We start from the raw sequence: 10,453 nt of genomic DNA on the forward strand, positions 1-10,453 counted from the left end.
ATTCTGTATTTCAGGTCCCCTGCCTACTACAGACACAATGTACAAGTATGTGCTCACCTTCACAGATTATTACACCAAGCTTGTGGACTTTTTCTCCCTGAAGAACAAGTCAGCCGAGGGTGTAGCTGCGTGTCTGAAGACATATGTTTGCAGGTAATTATTATACAGTGTGTGCATGGCAGTGGTGGGCACAGTTCCAATAATCTGATAATAGATAATTATCGAAGATAATGTTTTCATTCTCGGCTTATCTTTATAGATAACTTTAAAAAACATTATCGGATTAATTATCTTCCGATGAATTTTTGTCCGATAACTTTTAGACCGATAATGTAGTAAACAAAGCTGAACAGCAGCAAACATTTTTAAAATTGAAAATCAGTTGAGCACCTACCTGATAAAAGTTTCCTAACAGATATATGGTTCCACCCTCTGCAAACAGAAGACAGCTGCTTCTATGAAGAACTACACTATCCTCTGCAGGCAAAGAAAAAAATGATTTTTAAGAAAAAAAAAAAAATCATTTTCTTTAACACCATACTGATACACTGGCAATATCACCCAAGTCATCCAGAGGCATACATTTTTAACTTATGGTTCCAATTTTAACCAAACTAATTTTCGACAAGTTATTTAAAATTACTGTCATGTCTGAAGTTTTATAAAGTGAAAATAACAGATGTATGTTTTAATTTTAAAGTAATGTGCTAATTTTTAAGGTTTTAGTGTGGACATGCTGTGCCGAGCAGTGCATTATGGGTAGGATTAGTACGTTCAGAACAGGACAAATGCATTTCAGACACTCTGTTCAGGCTCCACGGACAACAGCATTAAACTCTAGTGCCTAAAACTCTCGTGAATATATTCTCTGGGTTTATAGACGGTATTGTATTTGCGTTTGGTAAATTCCACGCATCTTAAATGTCGCAGCAGTCATGGATTATCTGGAATTTTGTTTTGGAAAGATTTCAAGGCCTCTACTGCTATCTACTGGCCAGTAGTGTTCATGGTCTTGTTAGGAGAGACGGCATCCATCCCACTTTAGAGGGAGCAGCTCTCATTTCTAGAAATCTGGCCAATTTTTTTGGATCCTCCAAACTGTGACTGTCTAGCGTTGGGACCAGGAGGCAGAGCTGTGGTCTTATACACCTCTCTGCAGCTTCTCTCCCCCTGCCATCCCCTTATTACCCCATCCCCGTAGAGACGGTGCCTGCTCCCAGACCACCAATAACTAGCAAAAATCTATTTAAGCATAAAAATTCAAAAAGAAAAAATAATATAGCACCTTCAATTGCACCACAGACTAAAACAGTTAAATGTGGTCTATTAAACATTAGGTCTCTTTCTTCTAAGTCCCTGTTGGTAAATGATATAATAATTGATCAACGTATTGATTTATTCTGCCTAACAGAAACTTGGTTACAGCAGGATGAATATGTTAGTTTAAATGAGTCAACACCCCCGAGTCACACTAACTGTCAGAATGCTCGTAGCACGGGCCGGGGCGGAGGATTAGCAGCAATCTTCCATTCCAGCTTATTAATTAATCAAAAACCTAGACAGAGCTTTAATTCATTTGAAAGCTTGTCTCTTAGTCTTGTCCATCCAAATTGGAAGTCCCAAAAACCAGTTTTATTTGTTATTATGTATCGTCCACCTGGTCGTTACTGTGAGTTTCTCTGTGAATTTTCAGACCTTTTGTCTGACTTAGTGCTTAGCTCAGATAAGATAATTATAGTGGGCGATTTTAACATCCACACAGATGCTGAGAATGACAGCCTCAACACTGCATTTAATCTATTATTAGACTCTATCGGCTTTGCTCAAAAAGTAAATGAGTCCACCCACCACTTTAATCATATTTTAGATCTTGTTCTGACTTATGGTATGGAAATAGAAGACTTAACAGTATTCCCTGAAAACTCCCTTCTGTCTGATCATTTTTTAATAACATTTATATTTACCCTGATGGACTACCCTGCAGTGGGGAATAAGTTTCATTACACTAGAAGTCTTTCAGAAAGCGCTGTGACTAGGTTTAAGGATATGATTCCTTCTTTATGTTCTCTAATGTCATATACCAACACAGAGCAGAGTAGCTACCTAAACTCTGTAAGGGAGCTAGAGTATCTCGTCAATAGTTTTACATCCTCATTGAAGACAACTTTGGATGCTGTAGCTCCTCTGAAAAAGAGAGCTTTAAATCAGAAGTGTCTGACTCCGTGGTATAACTCACAAACTCGTAGCTTAAAGCAGATAACCTGTAAGTTGGAGAGGAAATGGCGTCTCACTAATTTAGAAGATCTTCACTTAGCCTGGAAAAAGAGTTTGTTGCTCTATAAGAAAGCCCTCCGTGAAGCTAGGACATCTTTCTACTCATCACTAATTGAAGAAAATAAGAACAACCCCAGGTTTCTTTTCAGCACTGTAGCCAGGCTGACAAAGAGTCAGAGCTCTATTGAGCTGAGTATTCCATTAACTTTAACTAGTGATGACTTCATGACTTTCTTTGCTAACAAAATTTTGACTATTAGAGAAAAAATTACTCATAACCATCCCAAAGATGTATCGTTATCTTTGGCTGCTTTCAGTGATGCCGGTATTTGGTTAGACTCTTTCTCTCCGATTGTTCTGCCTGAGTTATTTTCATTAGTTACTTCATCCAAACCATCAAAATGCTTATTAGACCCCATTCCTGCCAGGCTGCTCAAGGAAGTCCTACCATTATTTAATGCTTCAATCTTAAATATGATCAATCTATCTTTGTTAGTTGGTTATGTACCACAGGCCTTTAAGGTGGCAGTAATTAAACCATTACTTAAAAAGCCATCACTTGACCCAGCTATCTTAGCTAATTATAGGCCAATCTCCAACCTTCCTTTTCTCTCAAAGATTCTTGAGAGGGTAGTTGTAAAACAGCTAACTGATCACCTGCAGAGGAATGGTCTATTTGAAGAGTTTCAGTCAGGTTTTAGAATTCATCATAGTACAGAAACAGCATTAGTGAAGGTTACAAATGATCTTCTTATGGCTTCGGACAGTGGACTTATCTCTGTGCTTGTTCTGTTGGACCTCAGTGCTGCTTTTGATACTGTTGACCATAAAATTTTATTACAGAGATTAGAGCATGTCATAGGTATTAAAGGCATTGCGCTGCGGTGGTTTGAATCATATTTGTCTAATAGATTACAGTTTGTTCATGTAAATGGGGAATCTTCTTCACAGACTAAAGTTAATTATGGAGTTCCACAAGGTTCTGTGCTAGGACCAATTTTATTCACTTTATACATGCTTCCCTTGGGCAGTATTATTAGACGGTATTGCTTAAATTTTCATTGTTACGCAGATGATACCCAGCTTTATCTATCCATGAAGCCAGAGGATACACACCAATTAGCTAAACTGCAGGATTGTCTTACAGACATAAAGACATGGATGACCTCTAATTTCCTGCTTTTAAACTCAGATAAAACTGAAGTTATTGTACTTGGCCCCACAAATCTTAGAAGCATGGTGTCTAACCAGATCGTTACTCTGGATGGCATTTCCCTGATCTCTAGTAATACTGTGAGAAATCTTGGAGTTATTTTTGATCAGGATATGTCATTCAAAGCGCATATTAAACAAATAAGTAGGACTGCCTTTTTGCATTTACGCAATATTTCTAAAATCAGAAAGGTCTTGTCTCAGAGTGATGCTGAAAAACTAATTCATGCATTTATTTCCTCTAGGCTGGACTATTGTAATTCATTATTATCAGGTTGTCCTAAAAGTTCCCTAAAAAGCCTTCAGTTGGTTCAGAATGCTGCAGCTAGAGTACTGACGGGGACTAGCAGGAGAGAGCATATCTCACCCGTGTTGGCCTCTCTTCATTGGCTTCCTGTTAATTCTAGAATAGAATTTAAAATTCTTCTTCTTACTTATAAGGTTTTGAATAATCAGGTCCCATCTTATCTTAGGGACCTCGTAGTACCATATTACCCCATTAGAGCGCTTCGCTCTCAGACTGCGGGCTTACTTGTGGTTCCTAGGGTTTGTAAGAGTAGAATGGGAGGCAGAGCCTTCAGCTTTCAGGCTCCTCTCCTGTGGAACCAGCTCCCAATTCAGATCAGGGAGACAGATACCCTCTCTACTTTTAAGATTAGGCTTAAAACTTTCCTTTTCGCTAAGGCTTATAGTTAGGGCTGGATCGGGTGACCCTGGACCATCCCTTGGTTATGTTGCTTTAGACGTAGACTGTGGGGGGTTCCCATGATGCACTGTTTCTTTCTTTTTTTGCTCCGTATGCATCACTCTGCATTTAATCATTAGTGATCGATCTCTGCCCCCCTTCTCGGCATGTCTTTTTCCTGGTTCTTTCCCTCAGCCCCAACCAGTCTCAGCAGAAGACTGCCCCTCCCTGAGCCTGGTTCTGCTGGAGGTTTCTTCCTGTTAAAAGGGAGTTTTTCCTTCCCACTGTGGCCAAGTGCTTGCTCATAGGGGGTCGTTTTGACCGTTGGGGTTTTTCATGGTTATTGTATGGCCTTGCCTTGCAATATGGAGCGCCTTGGGGCAACTGTTTGTTGTGATTTGGCGCTATATAAGAAAAAAGTTGATTGATTGATTGATGGCAGTATTCGTCCTGAAGATGTATATTTTTAATCACAAGTTAAGTTTTTCAAACTTAATTTACAAAAACTCTCAATGGGAGACATCAAATTTTAAAAACGACAAAAAAACTCTGCAGTGTTTGCACACGCACAGTGCGAGCGGTTGGATGCTTGTTGCCCCTCAGCAGCAGGAAACCCTCACGACGGCCGACCAGAACAGGTTTGATTTTCATTTGACCATACGATCAGCAATCAGGAGGTGGTCGTGAGATGTTAAACGCAGTTTGTTAGTCCATGTACAATACACAATGCGGGACGCACGATTAACCTGAAACTCAGTCCAAAAAATTCTCACATGAATAAAAAAAAAAAAAATCATCTGAACATTCTCACATTCTCTCCACATGCAAAACATGTTGTGATGACACTTCCAGGGCTCCGTAAAAATGCCTGTTTTTACAAATAAAAAATGTAATATTTTACAAAAGCACATCTGTAAACACCAACACACGACACGTCACATGAACATGTTGGTTTACATAGTGAATGACTGAACCAATCAGTGTTTAGCAGAGGCACATTTACCCAGAATCCTTTGCGATTTGTCTGTGTTTGTTACAAAACCTCAGAATTAGTGCATTATTCAACATTAAAAGACAAGTGTTATATTTTAACTTTGTACAAATGACAGAATTGACATTAATGGAGTTATTCTATCAGTATTCATTTTATTTATACACCAAACCATAAGTCAGTATGACTTTATTTTCCAAGACCTCCGCCTGACCGGACCGTTGCGATTGGTAGAGAGTTGGTCTTGGTGACTGTTCTCAGCTTGCCTCTGCACTGTAAGCTGTAAATAAGAGCTTCCAGCAGGAGGCAGGATGTTCAAACATAGAAGTGCTTGCTCATTGTTTGGGTCTGCTGTCGCTTTGATGTTTCCAGAAGTGATCGTGGTGTTAAAACTCAAATTCAGTTTATTAGTAGTTGCAAATATACTAGAAACAATACTGGAATTTATCGGTTATCTGTAACTTCCAATAAATTTTTGGGTGGTATAACGGTTTATCTTTATCAAAGATAACTTTTCAGTTATCTGATTATCTGTTATCGAAGATATTTTTTATGGTTATCTGTGCCCACCACTGGTGCATGGAAACTCGTTTGAGAATGTAATTGTCAAAGCAGCAAATATTTAGCTCTACTAGAAATTGGTCACTCTAGCAGTCTTGTGTTCATGGAATACTATCTTGAGACATTTATTTACAAGTAATCAATATTTTATGTATAAAATTTGCTTAGTCCAGAATTACTATAAAATCTAGAATTGTGTTTATGCATAATTATCTCAAGACATTTGTTCACAGGTAATCAATATTATGCATACAAGTTTGCTTGTCCAGGATTATTATAAAATGAATAGATGTGTATTTAATTTTTCTTTGTATTAATGCGATTTTTGCTTATTTGTGTCATTTTAGATGGGGTGCTCCACAGAGATTACTGTCTGACCAGGGTCGTGAGTTCGTATCTCAGATAAACAACGAGGTCTGCAAAGTCTTCAACATCAAGCGATCTGTAACCAGTGCGTATCACCCACAGACGAATGGCTTGGACGAGCGGACGAATCAAACACTGAAGGCCCGACTTGCCAAGCTGGTGAATGACCACCAGTCCGATTGGGACGCGTACCTGGAAGAAATCGCGTACTCGATTCGCACCCAGAAACAAGGCTCTACCAAGTACACCCCGTTCTTTTTGATGTTTGGTCGCCACCCTCGCCCCCCTATGGAGGTAATAAAATATCCTATGATGCATTGAGAAATCAGCAATGAATAAATTATCACAAGGCAGCTAGTCAAAGCATTTTTCAGTAATGTTAAATGACCAAGACTAAATAATGTTTTTTGGAAAGATTATGCCCTACAGTTATTCAATAATGCTTTTTTGTGTTTCTCATTCTCAATAACTATGCTTACAGTTATTCAATAATGCTTGTTTATATGTTTCTCATTCTCGATAACAAACTGCTTTTTTTTGTCAGCTCGGCACTGATGATCCATCTCTTGAGCTGCCAGTGGTTGGTGACATGGAGATAGAGAAAATGGCGGCCGAGAAAAGCAGCATCATGTCTTCCACGAAAAAGCAGGTAAGAAAGCTAAGAAAGAAATTGATTTCACCATGGACAAAGTTTTATCAATCTTTACATTTGGTTTACTTGATTTTACTTACCATAAAGGTTCAGCTGCAATCTGAGGAAGATATTTCTACCTCTGCTTCCAGAGAATGGAAAGAACCAATGTTCTAAGATGTGACTGTTGAATGTTTGTGTGTGTGTGTGTGTGTGTGTATATATATATATTAAGCATCATGAACAAGATGACATATAGAACAAGAAGATATATGTGTGTGTGTGTGTATCTGATACAGGTGCTTAAGAATGTCGACAGAGCCCAGGAGAAGCAGAAAGAGCACTTTACCCGACGAAAATCCAAAGGTGTAAAATCTTTCACGTTCAGCGTTGGAGACACCGTCCTTCGTCGTGTAATGAAGAACCTGAGCCGCAAGGGGGGAAAGACTGAACCTTTGTGGACTGGTCCCTACAGGTATGTTGTTGAAACTTATTTGGAAAAAGAGGATACAGTGAAATGTTTACTATTTTTACTATTTAGTTCTGTTTTTACTCTAATTTAACAGTAACTTGTTCATGATTTTTATTGTTGGATTTCTTCTATTTTGTATTCCTGAAAATAAATGCTTAGGTCACATTGCAAAATACAATTATTATGTGTCTGGATTATTTTAATACCAGTTCATTTACTGTGTTTTTACTCTATTTTATTTGGCAAATTTCATCACTTGTGCCTAACTGACCAGTAACATTTTCACTATTTTTATTATTGGATTTCTTCTATTTTGTATTTCTGAACAAAATCGATTATTTAGTTCAGATTGGAAAGTGTTATGTTTAAGTTCAAATTAATTTTTTACAGCATCCTGGAGATCGATTCAAACCAGAGTCCAGCTCAAGTGCTGCCAGAGAGGAGAGGTCCTTAAAGTGAAGGTGCCCTATGACCAGCTAAGACCCCATAAAGTCAGCGACCTTCATCCAGACAACTCTCCAGAAAATTCCCCCCCAGTCTCACCAGCCCCCGAGTCTCACGCAAGAGAGCCACACGTGTATTCGGTGGGCAGACATAAAGAGACAGACTGGCTCAGATGACTGCGGTCTCTTCGCAATTGCATGTGCCACTGCTCTTTGCCACGGCCTTGCGTCACAAGACTGTGACTGGGACCAGCACATGATGCGCCAACATCTCGCTGACTGTTTTAGACAAGATGTCCTGCTCCACTTCCCTGATGCCCCAAAGCCCCGTACCCACCAGTCCTTCACATACCATGAATATTTTGACATCTTCTGTCATTGCCGCATGCCATATGACCCAAAACGCTTTATGGTGCAATGTGACCTGTGCGCTGACTGGTTTCACCGACAATGTGAAACAGTGCCCAGAATAGTGCAGAAAAACACCCCATTCTTCTGCAAGGGATGTCGCCCTCAGGGACACAAACTTTTCGCGGATGATTTTGTCGATAGACTTTAGATATTTTTTATGTTCCCTGTTTTGTAATATGTTTTTTGGTAATTTTTTTTTTGATAATTTTTTTTTGTAAACTTGGTATTTATATAATGTGTAATGATTCCTTGGTAGGGTGAATAGGGTGAATTTGATTTTATTATTATATGTGTAGTTGAAGTCATTTGTATATGCAGCCTCAAATGTTTTGAAATTTGTATATAGCTTGGTGTTCATGTAAGTTTTATTGTTTCTTGTTGCTATTAGTCAATGTGTGAATAAAGATAATAAAAAATTTATCCCACTCTGATTTTGTTCTTCTATCAAGGATAATAAACTTTAAATCAAGTTTCTCCTTATTATTAAGGGATCCTAAATGATTTCATGCCTGGCTGGTTAATTAGAATAGATTTTTGCAGATCAAATCCTAAGCAAAATATCACATTGTGTGATAAATTCAGACCTGCATGCTGCCAAACTAATCAGTGAGATAATCAACTCAATATTCATTTATATATGAAATTGAAGGCTCCATTTGGGTATCAAACACAACAATAAATCTCCTATTATAATGCTATGGTAAATCCAGACTTGCCTGGTAAAATCAGACCAAGCTGGTAAAATCAGTCTGATTAACTAATCAGTGAGATAATCAATTCAAAATTCGTTTATTTATGAAGTTGAAGGATCCATTTGGGGATCAAACACAAAAATAAATTTGTTGTTCTGGTAAATTCAGACTTGCCTGGTAAATTTATACCAACCTGGTAAAATCAGACTGGTTACTCATTATACTGAGTTATACAAATCATCATTTTTACAGTGTTAATGGGTTCATTTCAAATACAGAAATCCCATACTATGTTGCCCTGGTAAGTTCAGACTGGTATATATAGTCTAAGCTGGTAAATTCAGACTTGCAGGCTGGAAATTTCAGAATAGCTAGGTAACTAGTAACCAGAATTATAATGGTTAAATCAATAAGCATCAGTATAAAGTGACAGGATTTACTTGTGGTTCCAATTTAAAAAATTATTTAATATATTTGCTTAGCAAATTTGGACCAGGGTCAATAACACACAAGTCTCAATATACCAAGATGGTAAAATCAGACTGGTGGTAAGTTCAGACTGTGACACCGGTCAAATATCGCTAAGTGCGTGTTTGCTGTATCGGGCAAAATATACACTTCGAAAAAGATAACCACAAACGCTACGTTGTTACCACAATTCTAGAATGACAAAAACCTTTGTATAAGCCTCCTTCAACCAAAATTTTGACTGAAAGTTTTCATTTTGGTTTATTTTTGTTTTTATTCTAGTTTTAGAATTGTGAATGTGTTCAAAAACCAGAAAACGAATAAATAGATTGAGTTTTTATTGCGTTCGTGGTGTGGACGGACGGACGGCCGGCCGGACGGACACGGACACACACACACACACACACACACACACACACACACACACACACACACACACACACACACACACACACACACACACACACACACACACACACACACACACACACACACACACACACACGGTGGGTAAATAGATCCTTCATGTGCTTCCAAAGCTTATAAGCGCATTAGCGCCGCAGAGAGGCGGTAAATATATCAACCAAGACTCCTCGGCAGCACATTCAGACACATTTAGTACATTAAAGCCCAGCTGTGCTGTCGTTAACTGCACATTTATCCCTCACTGTGTGTGTGTGTGTGTGTGTGTGTTCTGAGAGAAACTAACGTAACCACACGGACCAACCATGACTGCGGACACACACACGGACAACCACACGCAGCTACGACACAAAACTAAACACAATCTCACATACACGAGTGAGCGCTTCTATTTCTGTTTATATTACCTGTATCAGGGGTGAACGCGACGGTATAAAACACACTATCTGTATTTCCTGCCTCTGTCTCACTTCCACTTTAGTCCCGCCCCCAGACTGTGAGACTCCTCCTCCTCCACAGGAACCCTGACTGACCATAGAGATGAATCTACGCTAGAGAGGACGTCGAGCGCCTTGGCGCGATATTTTCACCTGCCATCTTGGGAGAGGGATTGTTCTGAAATGGACTGCATTTATATAGTGCTTTTCCATGTGCATCAGAAGCTCAAAGCCCTTTACAATGATGCCTCACATTCACCCATTCACACAGACACACTCGCACACTGATGTCAGGATGCTGCCATGCAAGGCACTCACGACACAACAGGAGCAGCTAGAGGATTAAGGACCTTGTTATTATTAGTAGTATTATTAGTATTTTTATTA

General features: G+C 38.9%; 1 protein-coding gene across 3 annotated transcripts in view; it reads right to left on the minus strand.

Annotated features, from left to right (window-relative positions):
- ccdc9 (coiled-coil domain containing 9) overlaps nucleotides 1-10,118 on the minus strand; it is a 140,322-nt gene extending 130,204 nt beyond the window's left edge. For all 3 annotated transcript variants that reach the window (XM_034168658.1, XM_034168660.1, XM_034168657.1), the window contains exon 1: nucleotides 10,037-10,118. The gene's annotated coding sequence lies outside the window, so the exon portion shown is untranslated. The remainder of the gene's footprint in view (nucleotides 1-10,036) is intronic.
- Nucleotides 10,119-10,453: the final 335 nt, after the last annotated feature.

The sequence above is a fragment of the Thalassophryne amazonica genome, chromosome 4, assembly GCF_902500255.1.
Source record: "Thalassophryne amazonica chromosome 4, fThaAma1.1, whole genome shotgun sequence".
Classification (NCBI taxonomy): Eukaryota; Metazoa; Chordata; class Actinopteri; order Batrachoidiformes; family Batrachoididae; genus Thalassophryne; species Thalassophryne amazonica.